Raw genomic sequence first — 22,758 nt, 5'->3', positions numbered from 1 at the left:
ATTTAAAACAAAGTAGTAAAAATAAACAGCCCCAAACCAAAAACAAAGAGTAGAAAAAATAAAAAGAAAGAAAAAGTAAGGAAAGAGAAAAAATGGGGGGATCATGGTGGTGAGGAAGTGGTAGTGGAGAGAGAATGTAGTCTACCTGAGGGGTCCTAGAGGGTGATCCCCTTGTTTCTGAGTGTGTTTTTTTTTTCTGTATGTTGGAAGGTGCTCAATCCCAAATATATGTAACAATATACAATATTAATATGTATATTAATACCTATATAAAGCTCCAACCTTGACCATAAAAACATATCTTTTAAAGATAAAAGAAGGGGGCAGAATGGGAAGGAAGAGCAAATATAATTTCACAGAATGAACCAACACAGTATTCCACTTGGTTCTGGGTATATGTTGGTCGTGTGTTAGAAGGTACTAACTTCCACTATTGTAAAACAAAACAAGGCAGAAAAAACAGACAAAAACAAAAACCTGTATCTCATATATCTACCAATATTAAATTGAATACATTGAAGGGAATCCAGATGTGAAAAATATGTCTAAGACATTTAGTTGTAGAAATATGGAAGTCAAAAAGGAAAAAACTGAAAAATTAAGAGTTGGTAAAATATAGTTAAGGTAGGAAAAGAGAAAACATATTGGAAATTTTTAGTCTGATATAAAAATGAGTTGTAATGGGAAAAGAAAAAACGAAAAAAAAAAGAACCTTTTAGTTCTATATACTATTTTCCCTCAGTCCTGGAGCTTCACAGTGCTACTTGGTCAATAAAATTGCTCTTCCTTGTTCTTCCAGCAGTTCTTCTGGGGAAGTCAGTCTACTGTACTGATTATCAGGTGTCTGTGCCTGTTTGGAGATGCCCCACCCCCTGCTGGGTGCTGGGCTCAGCATGAGCTATTTATCCTATGGCACCTTTGTTCCCTAGAGGTCTCACCTCTCCCAGGCACAAGGTGAAACAAAGAAGAAAATAAAAATGGTGATGGCCAGATTTCCAGCTCTGAATTTGAGGTCCCCGTGAGTAACTAACCACAGTCTCCCGGTCTGCACTGGCCTAGATGCTCCCAGTGGCAGGTGTGGATGCACTGATCTGCACAGCGTGTGGGGTGCTCAGCAGCAGGAGACTTCTCACTTTCTTGTGCCCTCCCCACTTCTGCCTGTTTGAGGGGACATGGAGGATCGCTGGCTTTGTCTGCTTGGGCACCCTGGGATCCAGGTCCCTATGCTGCTGGACCCACACTCTCAGGGACCTCCTGTCCTGAAGGGAATGGGGTACAGCTACCTTCTTCTGCTAGGCTTTTGGGTAAAGGGAGCTCAGAGCTGGCCTGCCTATAGGACTGTGTTCTCCCAAATGCCCCAGAGGGCTGTGGTGCTCCATCCCTTTACTGATATGGCTCCACAGTTTGGGGTGAGCTTTTCCTCATGCACCCCTCCTCTTATAGTGACTCCAGGAATCTTGAGGCTTCACTGCCCCTCCTGGGATTTTGCCCAATTTCCCTACTAAGCAGGGTAAAACTAGTGCAGATTTTTAAAGTTCCTGCTTCTCCAGGGCTGGGCTTTCCTGCCCTGGGGTCTCTTGCTGCTCGGTTTTAGTCCTGCTAGTCATGGTTCCCCTCCCTCACTTTATTCTTTTTTCTTTTTTTGTCTTCTTACTTTGTTAGAAGTGAAAACTTTTCTCTCTGTAGCATTCCAGTTGTTCTCTCTTTAAATCTCAGATTGAATTCATAGGTGTTCAGGATGTTTTGAGTTATCTAGGTAAGTTTGTGGGGCCGGGTGAGTTGAGGACCCCTTCTCTTCCACCATTTTGCCCCTCCCTCAATGATGGTGTCTCTATTAAACTTCATTTACAGAAGTAGATATCAGGCTTGATATGACCCATTGGTTTTAGTTTTTATTTCTTTTTCTTTTTTAAAAAATTTATTTATTTATTTATTCATGAGAGAGAGAGAAGGAGGCAGAGACAGAGGGAGAGGCAGGCTCCCGGTGGAGCAGGGAGCCCAATGTGGTTCTCAATCCCAGGACACTGGGATCATGACCTGAGCCAAAGGCAGATGCTTAACCCACTGAGCCACCCAGGTGCCCTGGCTTTAGTTTTTCAACCTCTGTTCTTACTTAACTATCCATAGAAGACACCAAGATAATCTTTCTGAAAATGTTGCCTGTAAGAATCCTAGAAGCCATAGCAAAAAGGGAACTGGGATTGCTGTCTCAGAGAAAATTTCCTTTCTTTTGGGAGCTTACAGTCTTATAGGAGAAAATCCTATAGGGGCTCCCATGGGAACAACCTGTAGGAAGAGGCATGGGGGTTTGGGCACAATCTAGAGTTAAGACGTGGTAGAAACTTGAATTATTTGTTAGCCTTTCAGGTTCTTTTTGATAGGGTCTCCTGCCTGATGGTTGTAATGAATCCTGCTGGATCACAGAGCGGAAATCCCAAAGTTTCTTCTATCCTCCCCATTGTTCATTAATGTCTGTACAACCTCTAAGCATGCATACTCCTCCTCCACTGAGAGAGCATTTTTTCATGTCTTTGGTCTAGACCAACATAATTGCTTTTTTTTTTAAACTTATGTCTTCATTGTGAAGTAATGCTATGCTTTTTATTGATTCTTTGCACCTAAAGAATAACATTATTTGTCCCATGATCTGAAAAGGGGATAGAAATGCAGAGGTGGATATATTTCATAATTTCCTAAAATCTGAGTACTAGAAATCTCACTTTAACAACAAAGGTGACTTCAATACAATTTTCAGAAACATGAAGCTTTCTGTTGAGTTGTTTTGAAGTCTTATTGGTTGATTTTAATGGCACAGGTGGTAGAAGTTGTAAGTAGGAAAGCAAAAATAGAGTCTGAGGCTACAGGTGCAAACAGATTTATATGGAGATGCCTGCTCTAAATGTAGTTGCTCAGTAGCTGGGCTTTTCCACTCTGTTATATGAAGTACTCTGAAAAGCTGGCATTTCTACAGGCATCTTTGTTAGTGGTGAGCTGGGAGGGCCCATCTGCTCAGAGGTTAATCTTACCAATTAACAGAGAGGACACTGGCCTCAGAAAGCATCTCAGCGGACTGGCAGACTTTCCCTATATTTCATTAGGGTGACTTTGAAAAGGTTGCAGGCAAATGGCACCTTTTGTTTTAAAAATCAGAACTATGGCTTTTTAATCATTTTTAAAATTAGAGTTTGAGAAGACTGCAGTGATGAGGATATGGACAAGTCAGCATTATTCAGAAACTTGTCCATGAGAAGTCTGGAGTAAAGGAGAAGCTGTATTTTTAAGTGCGTCCTTGTTCTTCACTCCTTCATGCCTAGCTTCTTCTTTTTTTTTACACTTATTTTGAAGCCCTGCTCCCTCCTCCTCCCAGTGAAAGCCCACGCCATATCCCTGAGTCTGTTGTGGAAGAACAGACTGGAAGACATCTGCCTCTTGCCTTATTTTTTTTTAATTCCTCAAATGATAGAGCCAAGTCTCCACACCAGAGCTCCCGTTCCCTGAACAAACCAAATGGCGGCTGTTGGCGGCGTATTGACAGCTTGTTAATGGAGGAATCCTTGACAGTGTGACAACCTGTGTGGGCTGCCTTGGGAAGCCAAATCCGCCCCCACACAAACCCCAGTAATTAACAGGTGGGGAGAAATAGCAACTAACTGCTGCTGAGGAGGGGAAAAATACTCAGCCAAATGAATTATGTATATTAAAAAAATAACTCCAATCTTGTCATCTCTTTCCTAGTTCTTGTTAGTGGTTCCGCTGGAAAGTGCATTGTCTTTGGGGTCAGATGAACCTGGATTTGAATCTAAGTTTGGCCACCTACAGCTATGTGACTTTGTGAAAACCCCCTCACTGAATCTCTATTTGTGAACAGTAATTTGGTCAGATACTATTTCAGGAGGCACAATCATAGATGTCATATACTGGTACTCAATTGTTAGAATCTCTTTTTATGATGATGGATTTGCCAAATTGTTCTTGTGGTTCTGTAAGGTTTTGTATTGTGAGACTACGTGTTTTCAATGCATTAAGTTTGAAATTGCTATGTCTTTTTGATGAATTGGGACTTTTATCATTAGAAAGTGACCCCCTTTACCTCTAGTCATGCTTTTTTGTCTTAAAATTATTTTGTGTGATGTTATTTTGTGTGCTGGTAGCTCAGTGTATATATATATGGCTATATTCCATTTGTTTTACAATATTTCTGTGCTGTCATGTTTCTTGGGACCAAGAGTGAAAGATAAAAGGTGAAGACAAAGGGCAGGCTTGGTATAGCTGTTGTGTGGTTAACACATCCATACTGGCTGGACTGACCTCCTAGATGTCCTTCCTTTTCTAGGTCCTTGAAGCCCCCAATACATACATTCTCTGAGAGAAAGTATGTTGGAGCTGCATGTGGAGGACCACACACACCAGGCCTGAACGTCTCCCTCTCAGCTCTGACCTATATTAGAAAGGCTGTACAGGACATTTCTCAAAACTTTTATCTGTCGTTGTGGTATGTTTCTAAGGGCTAACCTTAATTTAGGAAACATCCAAGATTGTTTAAAATAATGGTTTCCAAGCTTTCTCAGGTATTGGATGCCTCTGTCAATGTGATAAAAGCCACAGACTTTCTCCTCAGGGCAAAAAACCACAAACACAAAGCCTTCAAACCATTTCGCCCAGGCTTATGTACCTCATAAAGTTCCAGAGGCTCCGGGTAAAGGAACCTTTATTTAAATACTTATGTCATAAAAATCACAGGACGAAAGGCAGGATGCAAAATTTAGATGAACACAGATATACTTGTCAGAATGGGAGACTGTGCGAGACTGTGCAGCCTTGGCAAAGTGTGCTGCCTGCTCTGGGCTGACGTCACGTCAGGTTCACCTGGGAGCCCAGGCCCTGAGCTTGCACTGCCTGGGACAAGTGTTTACACCACGTTTGAGGAAGTCCGAGTGGAGGATTAGAGGAGCAGGCTTAGAACCAGTGACCCCTATAGCTGCAGCTAAGGCACTCAGGAAACACCTTTCAAGGGAAGTGTCTACAACCCGGGGCCTATCCCAGGCTCCCAATGAAGAGACTCCTAATTGGACTTAAGCTGAGGAGAAAACATCACAAGACATTGGAGAAATGTTACCATAAGAGGTATTCAGTAGGTGTAACAAATGGAAAAATTGATGCCTCAGAAAGCAGAAGTAATAAAGTCAGCTGGAAAAGCACTTTAAGTGTGTTTAAAATATTCAACGTTAAAAAATGATAGAATCCATAAACTGGAAATAATGGAAGAATATAGACAAACCTGAAATAAAGAAATAGCTAGTTTTGGGAATGAAAAGTATTACCATAGGTGGAAGAAACCTTTAAGGATAGTTTAAATAGAAGATAAGACGTGACTGAAGAGTGAATACATAAAATGGAATAATTGCTGGGGGAAATAAAGCAGACTACAACAAAGAGGGATATGGAGTTGGGAATATGGAGTTGGGAACTATGAAAGAGAAGTTGAAAATTAGAGGATAGCACATGAAATTTGACCCTGGACATAGCATAATGAAACCACAGTGCTTAGGAGGAATGAGAAAATCTGAAAGTTACCAGGCAGAAAACACAAGTGACTTAATGAACTCACTGTCTGACAAAAGCCAGGCTCTCACTATCAGTGATACATTCAGCAAATAAAAAAGAAAGAAAAAGATCTCCAAGGCACTGAGACAAAATTGCATCTATATGTATCTTACTAATGTCAATGATGAAAAAAAAAAAAGCAACACCACAAAAACACAAAAACCAAACTAAAAAACATAAAACCACACCTAGAGAAAATGTGCACAAGTTCGAGTTTATTCTGGTTGGTAAAATTAAAAATGACTGCTATTTTTATTTATTTATTTTTAAAGATTTTATCTATTTATTCATAAGAGACACACAGAGAGGGAGGCAGAGACATAGGCAGAGGGAGAAGCAGGCTCCTCGCAGGGACCCTGGGAGCCAGGACCCTGGGATCACAACCTGAGCCAAAGGTAGACACTCAACCACTGAGCCATGCAGGTGCCTCATGACTTATTTTTATCTTAATATTTCTGTGGTGTTCACATTTCCCACAATAAAAATGATTTACTTATGTAATAAAAATTAATGTTAAAAAACAATAATCGGTGTTGAAAAGAGAAGAGTATGTCTGTGTCTGTTCAAATTAAGCCCATTCTTTAAGAATTAGTGCCAATGACACATCATCCACAGGCCTTCCTGTTATTCCTTCGCCTCTACAAGACAGACTCTTTCATTAGCAGAGGCAGCAGAGTGCCTAGGGCCATGATAATTTTTAAATTTTAAAACCTTTTAAAATCAGAACAAAAAGCTGAAAATGATAATAATTAACATATAATAATGAATACAGCCTGACTTATATTACATATTTATCTTTATACCAATGCAGTGGTAAAATATAATTTAAATATATATATATATATATTATATATTATATATATATATATATATATATTTTTTTTTTTAATGAAGAAGAAGCCCATAATGGCAAAAGTGCCCAGGGCCCATCAAAGTCACAAAGTAGCCCTGCACTTCTGACTCCCTGTCTTAATTTTGGTTTCCCCGGAGTCACAGTTTGAGATAAGCCTCCATGGGCAGTTTTTTTGGGAAATGATCTCAGCAAGCAGATGTGAGGGAGTAGACTGAGAGAAGGACAGGGAGGGCAGAAAAGTCAACAGAAGCATGTGTTCTCAAGGTCATTGTTGTGAGCACCGGGGCTTAGTTTCTCTAGACCTCCATTCCTAAAGACAAACAGAATACCTCTCAGTATTCCCCACCTGAAGGATAGGTGGCCGGGGTGTTTATCTACTGACTACAGTCCTTCATTTTTTTGAGCGCTGTCCTTGAGGCTATTCACTACATTCCATGGGGCTTGTATAAATGCTGGGTGGCTCCTGGCACTGGAGCAAAAAACAGCAAGTGCTTGGTCAAGGTGAGACACTTAGCAGGAGAGCAAGATTATAGGCTATCTCTGCCTGACTTATCTCACTTAGCATCATATGCTCTAGGCCCATCCATGTTGTCACAAATGGCAGGATCTCATTCTTTTTTTTTTTTTGGCTCAGTACATAACATTGTACATCAACTATACTTCCATTGGACAAAAGAAAAAGATAGCATGGCTAAACACAGCTGCAGCTGAAACTCATGGGAGCCAAGGTGAGGGGACTCAAAATACAAAAGTGTCTGCTACAGTTCCCCTGGAATCAATATGACACCAACCCCTTATTCCTGTGTTATTTCATTCGTACGCTTGTTAGAACTCACTTTACATTCAAAGATATTTCATGCATTCCACAGTTCCTTTTGTACTTGAGACATAAATTCCCTGAAGTCATAAGGAATGCTCATGGCATAGAACCTTGCACTTAGTAGGTACTTGATATTTATTATTGACTTACGTTAACTAAGGCAGTCCTAGATCATGATTTGGTAGAACCAAATTCCAGCCCCTGCTCTATGACTAATATGCTGTGTGAAGTTGGGCAACCCCTCAGTCCCGTTGGGTCTCATGGCTCCGTCTATGAAATGAGGTGCATGTATAGGATCTTCTCCAAGGACCCTTCTGGATCTGTTTGATTATTCCTATCCATGCAACCCCTCTGAGCATTAAGGAGCTCCAACTATACTCTAAGCCTAGTGCTACTTGCTGGAATTATGGAGAGAAACACAATACGATCTTACTGTACAGGAATAAAGTGGTTTTTCAAGAGAGACAAATGAAGAATGATAGCACATTATAGTGTGACAGAAGTAAGCATAGAGAGCCGAGGGTACAGAGTGGGGATTTGTAATAAAACCCGGGATATGTCAGGAGGAACTCTTGCAGAGATGACAATGAAGGTGATTCTTTCAAGATGAATGGTGAGTAATGGAAGGATGTGGGGAGGACAAGGGAGGACTCTCCATACAGCTCTGGTCCAGGGAAGGGAGGCATCTTTCTTAAAACTGAGGATTGCTTGCCTAAGACAGAAAAGAGATATTCCTAAGGCTCTCTGACTCTTAGGCCTGTGCTTTTCCCATATCTCATTTTGCCTTTCCCAGGGCAATTGTTCCATACCGTCACATAAAAGTTTTAATGTGTGTGCTGCCCCTAAGATTAGGAAAGGAGAACTAGTTATATGGACAAACTACAGCTTCTAAGGTGGGAGACAAGACATATTTTTCTATGTTTGGTAGGAAAGGAGAATCACTTTCACTTTATTTTATATTTATTATTAAGCAGCACTGTGGAAATGGATTTTTTTAAAAAAAAAAACGCAGTAATAGACTAATGGAGAGAAGAGGATATATGAGCTACTAGACAGGTCTTTAGTCAGTTTATATATGTTCAATCAGTCCAATGTTTTGCTCTTTGATAGTAATGAGTACATTTCTTTCCAGAAGTCAAAGTCTCTGTTATTTTCTCCCTATTTATGGTGATCAGGTATTTGTGTTACTCCAGGTAAAATACCTTGGAAATGGCTTGAAGAAGCAGCCCTTCATGCTAAGTGCACCGTGGGAAAGATGCATTATAGAAACTCCAGTCCTCTGGATATAACTGCTGACATTTTCCCCTTCCTGCTCGGCATGAGTATGAGATCACCCCATAATTTTACCTCATGGAGTCATTTGCTGTTTTAGGAAGAAATGCTCTTTGCTGATAAACATTCTCCTACACATAAGTGTCATGGTGAAAAGGTTTCTCTTTTTGGAGAAATGGCCAAAAGCCCCCAATTTCAATAAGTTGCTTCATTACAGAAGAGGAATAAGTGATAAAACTTGCTGAAGTATGGGCTGGAGCTCACAGTCTTCTCAACATTTCCCTGAAAGAAGAAGCAGGAGAATGCTGGAGGGACATGTGATTACTTGCAGAGAAGCTTGTTTCTTAGAAGAGTTAGGTTCAGAATCTGAAATGTGGTGTTGATTGCAGGTATGAACACTGATTCATTGGTGCTAATTCCAATTCTAAATGTGTAGTAATTGCTCAAGGCTGAATCTGGCTGTCACTAGTTTTCAATTGTATTGTGGAGTTTTTTAGTCTTAGTACAAGCTGACTCCATAACCTTATAACAGAGGAGAATAGTAGAATGAATCAAAGGATTTATCTGTTGAGACTCCACAAAGTGTACCGGTTATTTCATTAGTTCTTCTACTAATGACTGGACAAAGTATTTCACATATGTTATCAATTCAATTAACACACATTAATGAAAAACATGGAATGAGTCCTTTACTGGGAGGATTAAAAAATCATATCATGCCATCTTCACTGCAATATCAAGAAGTTAGGCATTTCATTATCCAATGTTTGTAGATGAGCAATGAAGCTCAGAGAGTTTAAATCAATCACCTAAGGTTACACAACTTGCAAATGGCAAAGCTGGAATCTGAACCTGGGTTTGTCTGCTCATGCTTAAGACCTCAAAGATCACACTGTAGTCCCCCAGTAAAGGCTTGTAAAACTGAACTTTGATGGAAACAATGATGGCAGTCTCATTGAGACTGGGACCAGGGCATGAGGGAATTACCAGCCTCAGTATTTCACTCTTTTTCTTTACATTGATTCATTTATCAAACACTTCCTAAGTCTATATCCCTGTCATTACATTACGTTACGAAATTCAGAGTCCCTGGACTGCCTAGTAGGGAAAACAGAAAGGCAGAAAAATAATTACAATGCAGTAGCCTATATACCAATTCAAGTATAGCTCTGGTGCTGAAGGGCTGAGTAACAATCAATTGAAAACTTAGTATCTTAAAACGACAATTTTACTGTAACCTCCAATGGTTCCTGTAGGTTGTTGGACACAGCTTGAGTTCTCTTGTGTTTTTGATGATAGTTGAGATTGTGGTCATCTGGTCATTTGAAGGGTTCTTTATATTCGTGCCAGGTTTCTGGGATGGGTGGGTTAGTTGATGATGATCTGACAGGGGTCTCTTTCTTCAACATGAATTCTCCACATGGCTAGCTTGGGATTCCTCATAGCACAAAATCCATGACAGAGGGATTTCTTCTTGATGACTGGCATCCTTGAAGTGAACCTTCCAAGAGACAAAGTTGGAAGCTGCAAAACTTTTTTGGACTAAGCCTCAGAAATCAGTGTCACTTTGGCTGCATTTTATTGGTTTTTTTTTTTTTTTTTTTTTTTAAATTTTATTTATTTATGATAGTCACATAGAGAGAGAGAGAGAGAGAGGCAGAGACACAGGCAGAGGGAGAAGCAGGCTCCATGCACCGGGAGCCCGACGTGGGATTCGATCCCGGGTCTCCAGGATCGCGCCCTGGGCCAAAGGCAGGCGCCAAACCGCTGCGCCACCCAGGGATCCCTGCATTTTATTGGTTATAAGCAAGTCTTCAGTCCGGCTCTGATTCAAGAGGTGGGGATATGCTGGAGCATGGATACTGAGAAGCATAATTCATTGTGGGGAGACATCTTTGGAGACTAGCTATTACATGTATCAAGTGCTTTGAGAACCCCATAGAGACCTAGGCCAAGTTTACTCCAGGGCAGAGGATGCTCAGCCTGAGAAGACACGTGATAAAGATGAAATAGTTCTTATACTCCAAGAGGTCAGAGCCTGGGAAGCCCAAGTAACGTGGTTGAACAGTAGTGTATGAGTGGGAAGAAGTATATGGAGACTGGCACGTGAGTATGGAGGTTAACAACAGTCAGTTTCTTCCTGGCCATTCAGGGATTGTGGGCTTGAACAAACAGGAGAGGAACCATTAAAGGACTTAAAGAACCAAAGGGTACCAAGATGAGATTTGCATTTAGAAAGACCATGCAGGTTGCAGTGTAGAATACAGATTCGAGAAGGCAATATAGAGTCAGGGAAACTCTTGACTTGGCATAAGGAAGAGATTCTAGTTGCTGGAATCCACCTTCTTTAGAAGAAGGCAGCACTTGGGGACGCCTGGGTGGCTCAGCAGTTGAGCATCTGCCTTTGGCTCAGGGCGTGATCCCAGAGTTCTGGGATCAAGTCCCATATCAGGCTTCTTGCATGGAGCCTGCTTCTCTCTCTCCCTGTGTCTCTGCTTCTCTCTCTGTGTCTCTGATGAATAAATAAATAAAATCTTAAAAAAAAAGAAAGCAGCACTTGTGAGTTTTATGTTATAAACTGATTCACTGAAAAGGATTTAGGGGATGAAGGAGATAGAGAACAAGGGACTGGGTGGGGGGCTTCTGCATTGGCTAATTCTATGGAAGGCAGTGATATTTAATGTAGGGGGGAATACAGAAGCAGGTGTGCTGATGCATCTAGTCTTGAACTTGTTGATTCAAGTTGAAATATGTGCAGGAAGATCAGATGAAGATGCTATATATATATTTATATTGTAGTGCAAACCATTGATGTCCTGCCCAAATTTCCTTTACTAGACCAGTGTATACCCCCCACCTTAGGTGCAGTGATGGCTGGTCGTTAACAGCTCACACTTGCACCCTCATTCTGGAGATTTCTCTCACCTAGAATTGCCTGGGAGGTTACATATCCACTCCCTGGAGTCAATCTGCAGCCAATGATGGACTAATACAGGGATGCAAATAATCATCCCCCTTCCTACCACGTGGGACCACTCTGTGGTGCCATGTATGCTCCGAGGTTCCCTGGGAGTTCATCTGGGTTCACATCTTTACACAGTTTCTTCCTTCCCCTCACTGCTGCCCATAAGCTTTCTCTCTCAGGAAGTCACCTGCACAAGAACCTCAGAGAGATCCACCTCAGGACACCTAAGATAGGCCTTTATAGATGATGTACCTAGTGGTACGTTGTTTGGAAGCAATGTAAGTTCTTTTGTGGTAAAAATCCTTTCTCAACAATAATACAAGGGCCTTCTTGTAAACTGGAGTAAGAATCATGACACATGAAGCATTTAAGCATGGGTGTGGAAGTGGAGCTCATAGTAAAGTGCATGAACTCTGAACTCTGGAATGATACAACCTGGTTTTAATCCCAGCTCCACTACTTATGAAGTATATCATCTTCTGTGTCTCAGTTTCCTCCTCTATAAAATGCAGAGAATAATAGTCCCTATACAAAAAAGTTATTGTGAAGATTTAATGAATCTAAATATTAGCAAATATATCTAAATATGTATCTAAAACACAAAAGTACCACAAGAAAAATTTTATTATGTTCATTGTAATTATATTCTCAGTACCTAGAATAATGCTTGTCACATACTAGATTCTCAATAAATATTTGTTGAGTGATTACTTGTAAAGCGATTTGAAGAGCACAATTTCACTCTTAGGAGTTTATCCAAAAATATTCACATGAATATAAACCAACATAAGTAAAAGATTATGAATTACAGAAGTAGTAATAGCTTTTCTGAAACAACAAAAGATTTGAAAAATATATACAAATATTTCTATATCTGTATACATATACAGATATATACATATAATTGTTGAAAAGACATAAATTATGGTTCATTCAGACAATGGAATACTATGCAGTCACTTAAAAAATGAGATACCTTGAAGTGTACAGGTATGGGATGATCATTAACATATATTGTGAAAAAGGAAATTGCAGAAAAAAGCAACGTATAGTGTACATAGTGTATTATCATCTGGGGAAGAATGTATACATGTATATGTACTACATACAGACACACACACAATCTACGGTAGAGTTCATCAGAATTGCCTCTGGGGAAGAGATCTGGCTGTCAGACTCAGGAATAGGAAGGAGACTAGAGGTACACAGCATTGATTTTTGTTCCATATGCAAGGCAAGTATATCCTATTTATAAACGAATCAAGCAATTCACATTTTTTTAAAAAGAATTTATATTAGCCAAGACTTGGCTGCCTAGGGGCAGGTAAGAGGGTGGGTGTACTTTCAAACGTCCAAGAGTCACAGGACATCTTGCTGAAAGCACATGTGTGGGCAACAGGCTGATTAAGACAGCAGCACTTCTCTGCACAAGGGGGCGCCAAGCCCTTTACCTGGTAAATCCCCTGTGAGTTGACCTCTAAAGATTGATTACAGCTCAGCCTTCCACTCCTCTGGTTTGGAAAATTGGATTGAATACCATTATTAATTTTGATTACCAGACCTGAATTCTCTGTAAGCTCACTTCGCAGGCTAGGCAGACTCTAGCCTTTCATAAACATTACCTTCAATATCTGCCTTTTGGAGAGCGCTGAGAATAGGCCAGAAGCACCTACTATGTGTCAACTCTCCCTGCTGGGTGCATCACCTTACTTGCTCTCTCACCTCCTCTCTGAGTAGGCATCATTATCTTCGTTTAAATAGAAAACAGGCTTAGGTTAAATGACTTGCCCCTGGACTTAGAAGAGTAAAGAAAAGAGGAAGCACATGTCATATGCCATCATATGAGCTCACAAATAATATTTTGTTTGACAGGGAAACACACAAGAGACCCCCCCCCCAAAAAAAAAAACCCACAAAGAAGGGGAAAGATGTTGGCCTGCCAAAATGTTCCTAACTATGAGGAAAAAGGTGCTTTCCTCTAGCAGAACACCTTCCCTTGATTCCCTGCATGCAGGATTACATGATTTGAGAAGCAAGATGTGTCACTCTAGGAATCTCAGTGGTGCCGAGGGCTCCAGACCCTTCCATGCTGTCTACAAAACCAGAGCACTTTTTAAAGGTGGGACAGCTTTAGATATCACCAGAACTTGGGAAGATCACCCTTATTTTACAGATGAGGGTACTGTGACCTATCAAGGGAAGAGAGCTATTCAGGTCACACAAGGGAATGGTGCAAATTAGGGCCACATTCTAGGTCTTTGGATGCTTTCTCTAGTGTCTTTTTTTTTCTTTTTCTTCCAGTTCTTCCTAAAGCTGGATCCTGAAACTTTATAGAGGCTTCATTCCTCTTGGATCTAGTCTTATAGACCATGAATGGACCCTTTGTTTTTTCTGGGTCCCCTCCTTTTTGATGCCCCATTTTGTTCATTGGTGATTAAGCCTGTATGGAAGGGACCTACCAATATTTATGACTATAATTTTTAGGTGTTGATTTTTTAAGTAGTAATTTCCACTTCTCTTTAAAGTATACTGGAAGTATACTTTGAGATGGAACTGAGTCTTTTATTTGTTTTGGCTTTTCTAGACTGTTCCGTGCCAGGCATGCAGCAGGAACTCATCCTGGCTTACCTAGTTGAGTAATGATCTGGCATCCATTTAAAAGACCTGCACAGAATCCAGGGATATTGTCACATTGATGTATGGATTACTAGTAGAATATCAAACACTAACCCAAGTGCAGCAATTTGGAAAGCGCTATTGCTTCTGAGGTAGGCAGAGTTTGAAAATGGCCCCAAGATTCCCATCCCATGGTGTCTGTTCCATGTATAATCCCTTCTGTTTGATTGTGGGCAGGACCTATGAGAATCATGGATGCCAGCCCCATGGTAATATTACATCATATGGCAAATTGATGGGATTTTAAAGATTTAATCAATGTTCCTAATTAGTTTGATTTTGTGTTAATCAAAGGAGACTATCCGGGTGGGCCTGACCTAATTAAGTCGGCTCTTTCAAAGAGGGCCTAGGCCTTCCTTGAAGTTAGAGGGATTCTCCTACTGGCTTTGGGTTGTCCAACCTCAAGGAAATAAGTTCTGCCAACCATCATGTGAGTTTGGAAGAAGGCCCTGAGCTTCAGATGAGCCCCAGCCAACACCTTACATACAGCCTTGTGAGACCCCAAGCAGAGAACTCAGTTAAGCTGCATCCAGACATCTGCCCTATAGAAACTGTGGGATAACAAATGGGTTTTGAACTGTTAAATGTGTGGCCCAGGGCAGCCCTGGTGGCTCAGTGGTTTAGTGCCGCCTACAGCCTGGGGCGTGATCCTGGAGACCCGGGATCGAGTCCCACGTCAGGCTCCCTGCATGGAGCCTGCTTCTCCCTCTGCCTGTGTCTCTGCCTCTCTCTCTCTCCTCTCTGTGTATTCTCATGAATAAATAAATAAAATATTAAAAAAAATAAATGTGTAGCCCATTAAATAGCCAAAAATACTAATTGGCTTTTGTGATTGTGGCGGAGGGTCTAGACCCTACCTTGAATGGTGCATGAGTTGTCCTACATATAATTTCTTCCTTTTTTTGTTCCTCTACTTGTATTGCATATATTTTTCTCATGTAGCAATATTTAAGGGCAAGAATATATGTAACTTTAGGCACCTTTGCATAATATTTTAAGTTACACTTAATTTCCTTATGTCCCTTTTCCTTCATCTGTGAAGCAAGAGTGACTCTGTGGTTGCATGTCAGTTGGCCCATTAGGAGAACTCACCAGAAAGTTGGGCTGGTAAGAAGCTTCTACAAACAGAACTATAATCTATGGACTTTTTGGAAATATAAGCATCTCTGGTGGATTGGAAAGAGAACTGGATTTGCAGTCCAAATAGCAACATTTACATTCTTATGCTACTATCTTAGTGATATGACCTTAGGCAAACCGTTTAACTGTCTTGATCCTCAGTTTTATTTATCTGTAGAGCAAGGGATAATAACAGGTTGGTGGCAAAGACTAAATGAGCAATTGTATTTGATTTGTGTTATCATCTTCTGGGTTTTTTTTTTTTTTAAATCTTGTCTAGGTCAGTTCCTCTTTTATAGACTGTGGAGTGTCCTCAGCACCTTGATCACTTGGATTCTTCAGGTAGCCCTGGAAGGAAACTCTGCATATGATATTTTATTGGGGTTGGGAAAATGTCAGGTGACAAAGACAAGGGAAAATTCCTATTTTCATTTAGAGCAAAATGTCACCCTATTCTGTTTCAATGAAGAATAAAGGAATTTAGACAAAATGCCAGTTTTCCTCTGAACTAATTTGGGAATTATAATGACATGCATAGTCTCAGTTGAGTGCATGAATATTCATAATTAAAAATGAAATTGTCATTTTTTCAGATTGTGAAAATGAACAGAAATCCCCAGGGGTGTCCAGGGCCAGAAGAGCTGTTCATTTTAAGAAAAATTCTAAGGGGCAAAAAAACCATATATATATTTATATATAGAAAGAGAATATTGCAGAGGATGCCATCTGAGGGTGAGTGAAGCTCTGTGAGACTAGTAGTGTCACTTCCATCCTCTCCACATGGCATACAATCAGAAGACATAGGAGGTGCTCACCTCGGGAGGAAAAGAACTTGGAAGACAAGTCCTGGCTACTCACTCCCCTATCCCACTCCACTCCCCTGCTGCTGGCCAACTCTTTAGCTCACACACACATTCTGTTTTCCAGAAATATTGAGCTTCTACTTGTTCAAAGTTCAATAAAGTAGGATAAGCATGCATTAAATAAATATAATAGACTATGATATATACACAGAAGGAGAACATAGTGCTCTTTAAGGGTTTAGCCTTTAGTTAGTAGTTACTATATCCATGTTCTAGATGAGCAAACTGGGCTATAAAACATTGTACATGCCAGTTCTTGGTGACATATTAGAAAATTTATTCTCTTAATTAGAATTTTTATTTATATTTTCTACTTGAAGAGTCTTTTCAGGATATTTCCTATATGTAGCACCAAAAGAAACCCAGGCTGCTGTTCAGGGAGAAATGGATAGGCTCTAGGTGTGAGGTCTGGACTATGTGGCCTTACATAAGGCTCCAAGTTCTAGATCTTCACTCTTGCTGGGACAAATTTGTACTTGAACTGGATAGCCATTAAAATAATTCTTCAAGCCCTACATTCTGTGACTGTGATTTCCCTCCCTCTTATGTTCCAGTTTTTCAGACATTATGAAGCTGCTGTAGTTCATTTCTCTGCGCCCAACAGAGGAGATCATTTTTGGGAAGAAAGGCCAAGAGCTGTGCCAGAGCCTTTAACTTTCAATAATCTGCTGTACTTTCTGCTCAAATCCAGGGAAGCAACTATTTCTGTTTTGCCATGGTAAAATAGGGGAACTGCTAAGTAACCTATTCTAGATTATTGACCTTAATTGAGATACATTTTCCTTGATTGAGAGGGTACAGAGATTTAACAAGCTCTGTAGTTTCTCCCAGATACCTTGGGAGGCATGGATTTTTCTTTCTTTTGTATTCACTTGCTTCTTCGGAGTTAATAGTTTCTTCCTGTAACAGTACCATGATTGTCTTTCCTGGATGCCACCCACATCCATTATCCTAGTTGCAGTTCCTTAATTGAAATGACATCTTAGAATTATTTTTTAAAAATTCATTGTTTAATTCAGTAAATTTAGCATTAATTAACGCCAACTGCCCTGATGTTTTGTTCCCCCATTTGTCACTCTCTCAGCTCATGGAAAGTACAGGAAATAATAGGTCTGTTTGATTTTATGGGACTTATTTTACTTTACAATTCAGTTTTACTAGTGTAGCAAGAATGGGAATTCAAAATGGCTTGGTATTTTGTAATGATTATGCACTTGGAAAAGAGAAAGGGAAGGAAGAGAGGAGGAGAGGAAGGGAAAGAGGAGGAAGACTGGTTGCCAGATGCCACGCATCAGGGGAAGAGCCTTGATGCTGGGGTCAAGATAAGGGTACAGTGGCTGTTAGGAGCTCCTCCTAGGTAACAGCAGATAGCCATATACTTCAAAAGCCTTGTTCCATTTGTGTAGCATTCAAAATGAGATGTATGTGTGTGTATGCAAACATAGTTATAGCTCTGTGGGAAAATGGTATGTCTAGTTAATCAAATAATGTTGTAACAAAGAATAATCATGCATCTTGTTAATCCAATACAAATTTGTAAGAATTAGGCTATGCTGGGAATGTAATTTTGAGTCTTAGTGATTAAATACAGACTTAGGTTGGGTTCTCCTGGAGGACTCTTGAGTTTAGGATTTGAGAGCAAGTAGCTTGCTTGAGAGGTGATCAGAAGAAGCACCCAAAGATGAGGCATAAGAGGGAAGACAGCTAAACATGTGTACATTCTTTGCTCAGTTCCCACACAGGCAACTGGGGCCCAGCCTTGCTGGAAAGCTCTGGAGGATGATGCAGACTGTATCTCTGGGTGGTAGGCAACAGTATTCTCTAGACCCCATCTGTTATCCCTGAGGGATGTTCCTAGAGGTACTATCCCCTGGCACTTCTAACTTGCCCAGTGCATGTGGGCCAAAATAAAGCCTCTGGGCAGAGAGGAACAGGTACTTCCTTTAGGTTGCAAAAGATTTATACTGAAGGATGGGTGCCAAAGGGGTATAGGGGGAGTACTAACAGTGTCTGTTGTGTTTAATAATTCATGTCTAGTCAGGCTCAAATGTCTGAGGTTAGAATTGGGGGCTTTCAGTTCCTCGGACAGACTGCTTTGGGGTTATGATTACCATTAGGGGTACAAGTATGTATTATACTGTAATACTTCTCAGTCTGTACAATTTATCTGTGTGGTGAGTGTTCTGACCAGCTCCACTATACCGGTTCAGTATAGCTATCTCTGGTTGCCATGAGTGTTGGCTGCTAATGGGTTATAGCTGCCCCCACTTCTCTAGAAGATTGCCCTTGGTTAATGGGAGCTAACTGTCCAAGGAGGTTATACCCCTGAAAATGCAGCCCACAGCCCATGACTCAGAGCCCTGACTTATTCTGTATATCATCCAAGTGGATTGCTTGTTCTATCTATAACAGCAATCATCCATTTATGCCCTAAGTGATATTGATGCCCTGTCTGTGCCTCTTAGCTTCATATACCAATGTTTGGCTACTCCATGAAAATGCCTCTTTACTATACCATAATAATAATTTCACAAGCCTTAAGAAGATTATTAGATACCTAGCAGAGTAAAGTGGGTGGGTGGATGGAATTTATGTGTCCATATTTGGGTTCAGAGTAGGTGATATTAATATACTTCAAGCCAGGGACAGAAGGCAGTGAACATCGTTTTACATGAGGAAAATCTTATTATGCCCATTTTAGAGACAAGGCAACTGAAGCCCCGTTATTTCACTAACTTGCACAAGCTCACACAACTTGGTCAAGGTAGAGTTGGGATTTATTTTTTTTATTTATTTATTTATTTTTATTTATTTATGATAGTCACAGAGAGAGAGAGAGAGAGAGAGAGAGAGGCAGAGACACAAGCAGAGGGAGAAGCAGGCTCCATGCACCGGGAGCCCGACATGGGATTCGATCCTGGGTCTCCAGGATCGCGCCCTGGGCTAAAGGCAGGCGCTAAACCACTGCGCCACCCAGGGATCCCAGAGTTGGGATTTAAATCATGCCCACATGGATTATACTTCCTCTACCAAACCACATTGTTTCTTAAAAGTAAGATGTCACAGATCTATTTGACTGGAACCTTGTCAATAAGGGAAGAAATTATGGCAGTGGTGGTACCCTAATTTCCAAAGGTCCTAAAAGATCAAGAGTCAATGGATCTAGCCAGTGGAGGTGGGCTCTGATTCTTCCTTGATCATATGATGTCCAGGTCACATAAGAGCCTCCCAGACTTGGCATTGCTTTCTGATTGGCAGGCCTGGCAGTCTAGGTGGGGGGGGGGGGTCCTAGACTCCTTGTTCATAGAGACTATTCACCCTGATTCTCATGCTGAGTGCAATTAAATCTGCTCTTATTTATAACTTAGAAAGGGCTCATAATGTCTCGTGGTCAGTGCAATCCATGCCCTAACTATCAGTATAGTATTGAGAAAGATTCCTTTGCCTTGTGGCCTGTTGAACATACACAGTCATGCAAGAAACACCATCTCCATATGAGATGTCTGCTTCTGAACCAGGAGGGCTCTAGTCTACAGATCATTTGAAAAAGTGATTCTATTTGTTCTACACTTCTTACCTGACTTTCATTTAAGTTGTACAAACATCTGCTGAACGCTTACCAAGTGCCAGGCTCCACTGAAGACCCTGGGGAGACTACAAAGGTCAAGAAGATGCTGTCTTGCCTTCATGCTTGTAGAGAAGACTAGCAAATAAACAACCAAGCATTATACATGGTAGAAAAATTAAAGGCTAATTAGTCATTTCTGCATCCAGCCGTGTGAGCCCAGAAGGGCAAGTGGTTAATTCTGACTGCAGGGGATTTGGAAGTGACGTTGAAGGATGAGCATAATGTTGAAAGACAAGGAAGGGGCCTGGATCTCTTTACCATTGCAGGCAACAATAGAAAAGAGGAAACAGGAGTTTTTAAATTGTTTTCTTACAATAGAGTTAATCTGTAAGTTACCATGCATAGTTTTTTTCTGTGTGTGTGTTGAGGGAGATTCAGTGAGATGCAAGGGAGAGAAATACCTCACATAGGGCAGGACCCCAACCATAGATGAATTATTGAGTTTATCCCAAGTTTTCCATGACTTACTCTTAAAGGCCAGACTCCCACCCACATGACATAGACAAAGCCATGACAGCATGATTGTATTAATATTTCTGATCATCTGCATAACTTATCATGTGGCAATTATTTGGACCCAATATGTCCTGGTGCAATTTGGTTGTTAGGCAGCTGGAATAGACTGCCTGCATTTGTTTTAGTTTAACAGACCCAGGCTGTGTTTCTGTTGAGCAGATAAATAATTTTTTCCCATTAAAATGATTTATAAAAACTGTCACTCTGCACTTCTGCAGGTTCATTTTAAAGGAATTTGGTAGGATTCTGTTTGTTAGAGGGAAAGGAAGAAAACAATATTGCCCTAGTTTTCACCACAGGGAGTAATGGGAAGTGACAGCCTAGAGGCAGGCTGAAAAGGTGACAACAGAAATAGTTCAGCACAAAATGAGGAGGAGAATGATATTTATTGAACACCTGCTATGTTCCAGGCACAGTTCTAAGCATGCTTTGTGTATTGTTTCATGAATTGTGTAAAGATCAAATGGAATCATGCATCTGAAAGTGCTTTCTTTATAGCATGCTTTACAAATGTTAGGCATAATTAATATTTCCCTTTATTGTAAAGCCTCCTAAGATTCATCCGAGACCATTCCCTGCTTTCTGTCATCAGATATTAATTTATGTTGAAGAAACAGAAGGTCAGTTTTCTCTTATTTATAACATCTAAGCAGGAAAAGGATATGGAAGAAGCAGGTGGATTGACTCATGGGACAATGAAAATGTATTCTGGAAGGCGTATTTATTTAGATTCTTGTTTTCAGTTCCTTCTTAATTTTGACCTTATGAGCTACTGGTACACTAGTCAATGGTGCTATCAGAGATGAACAGTCACTTTCTCCCTTCCATGTGACCTCATCCTGTGCTGGAGAGGGAGTAGTGGTAGGAGATTGGACTTGCCCTTCTAGTGTATGATCTTTTGGTCCTCTATTCACCTTGTTTCACCCTGCTACTAATTCTTTTAAGTGAGTGGAATTGAGATTGTTGTCACTAAAAAGGAAAGAAAATTTGAAAAAAAATAGAGAAAGATTTAAAAGAAGAAAATCCCTGCACTTTAAGAATGTATGTTCCTGTGTTTTTTTTCTAACCCATTTATAATCAGTCACAAAGGGCCAAGACAGTCTTAATGTATAATTTATATCAGAGACAATAGGATTTCTCTCATTTTCCTATAGTTGTAAATTAACATTTATCAGGTGCTTACTTTTTGCAGAGGCTTGTGCAGCATTAGGCTCTCATGGTATCTGCACTTTCTTGACTGATTACCAGCCTCTAATTCCTATTACTCACACAGAGAATGCCTATCCTACTCAGGGGAGATCCCATCCCAACCTCCTATCTATGGTGCTGAGTGACATGCATATTAGAATTAACACAACCAGCGTAACAACTGTATCCAAAATATGCATGCATGCATGACAGCATAAAGGCAGTTAATTAGAGTAAGATTTTTTAATATAAAGAATGATTTCTAGAACTCCCCAACCATCTCATTTATTCATCTTTCATCCAAATATTTATTGATACAGTTTTCTGTACCAGATACTCTCCTAGGTGCTAGAGAAAATGTCCCTTGTGTTGAGGGTGGCCTCAGTCTAGTGGGGGAAGACAAACACACACTTATGAAAGAGAAAAGCTGGTGTTAAAGCAGAGAGATTGGATTATCAAGAACGGTGGGTCATAACCAAAGAAGCATAAAAAACCTGGCATGTGTTATGTTCATTCATTCATTTGTTCATGTCATCACTCATTCATTCCTTCATTTGGTATTAATCACCCTGTACAGTAGTAAGCTTTCAGCTTTTATGGGAGATTGAGCCCTGGAAACAAGAGTTCATTTTCTCATGAAGTACTGTCTGCCACATTTGGACATTTAACATTGATGGTATATTATTCTGTTAGAGTTCCAAGATTCTAGACTTCCATAACATAAAGTAAAAAAAAAAAAAAGAAAGAAAGAAAGAAAGAAAGAAAGAAAGAAACAAGATCAAAGAAGGAAAGGCGATTAACATCTACTATGCTACACTCCTATTAATGTTATTTCATCTAATTTTCCCAACAAGTCTATAGAATCTGGTAGTATTGTCAATACGCCCTTAACAGTAAGATAGAAAACACTAAGAAAGATTAAGTAGCTTTCTCAAGGTCACATAGCAAATGGAGGAGTTGAGATTGCAAAAATCCCTGTTTGAATTCAAAACCTAAAGATATCCTAAAATTTCCTCATACATGCAATCAGACTAGAGGTGCATTTTATGTACTGTGATATAGGTGAGGCTGGGATATAGGGAGGTCATTCTTTTACCTTAATTACAAACCCCCTTTGGTTTGTGTACAGGATAATGTCCTTGTGAGTTGTGACATATTGAGACCACTGTAGATGTTTCTGCCAAATAACTGGAATGTCCCTATATGCTGGCAGCCCAGGGGTTAGAGGGAGAGGATTGACTGTGTTAGCTTTTT

The 22,758-nt window shown here is 40.3% G+C and overlaps 1 long non-coding RNA gene across 5 annotated transcripts in view; it reads left to right on the top strand.

The window, feature by feature from the left end:
- The window catches only part of LOC144294171 (uncharacterized), a 227,099-nt gene that overhangs the window by 74,493 nt on the left and 129,848 nt on the right, over positions 1–22,758 (top strand). For 3 of the 5 annotated variants that reach the window (XR_013361608.1, XR_013361611.1, XR_013361609.1), the window contains exons 6-7: positions 7,092–7,185; positions 8,471–10,130. The exons of the other annotated variants lie outside the window; for them this stretch is intronic. This is a non-coding gene — a long non-coding RNA (uncharacterized LOC144294171). Of the gene's footprint in view, positions 1–7,091; positions 7,186–8,470; positions 10,131–22,758 lie in introns of those variants that run through there. 5 annotated transcript variants of the gene reach the window in all.

This window comes from Canis aureus, chromosome 22 (assembly GCF_053574225.1).
Source record: "Canis aureus isolate CA01 chromosome 22, VMU_Caureus_v.1.0, whole genome shotgun sequence".
NCBI lineage: Eukaryota > Metazoa > Chordata > Mammalia > Carnivora > Canidae > Canis > Canis aureus.
The sequence above is the reverse complement of the archived record's forward strand: the minus strand, read 5'-3'. Positions and strand labels throughout refer to the sequence as shown.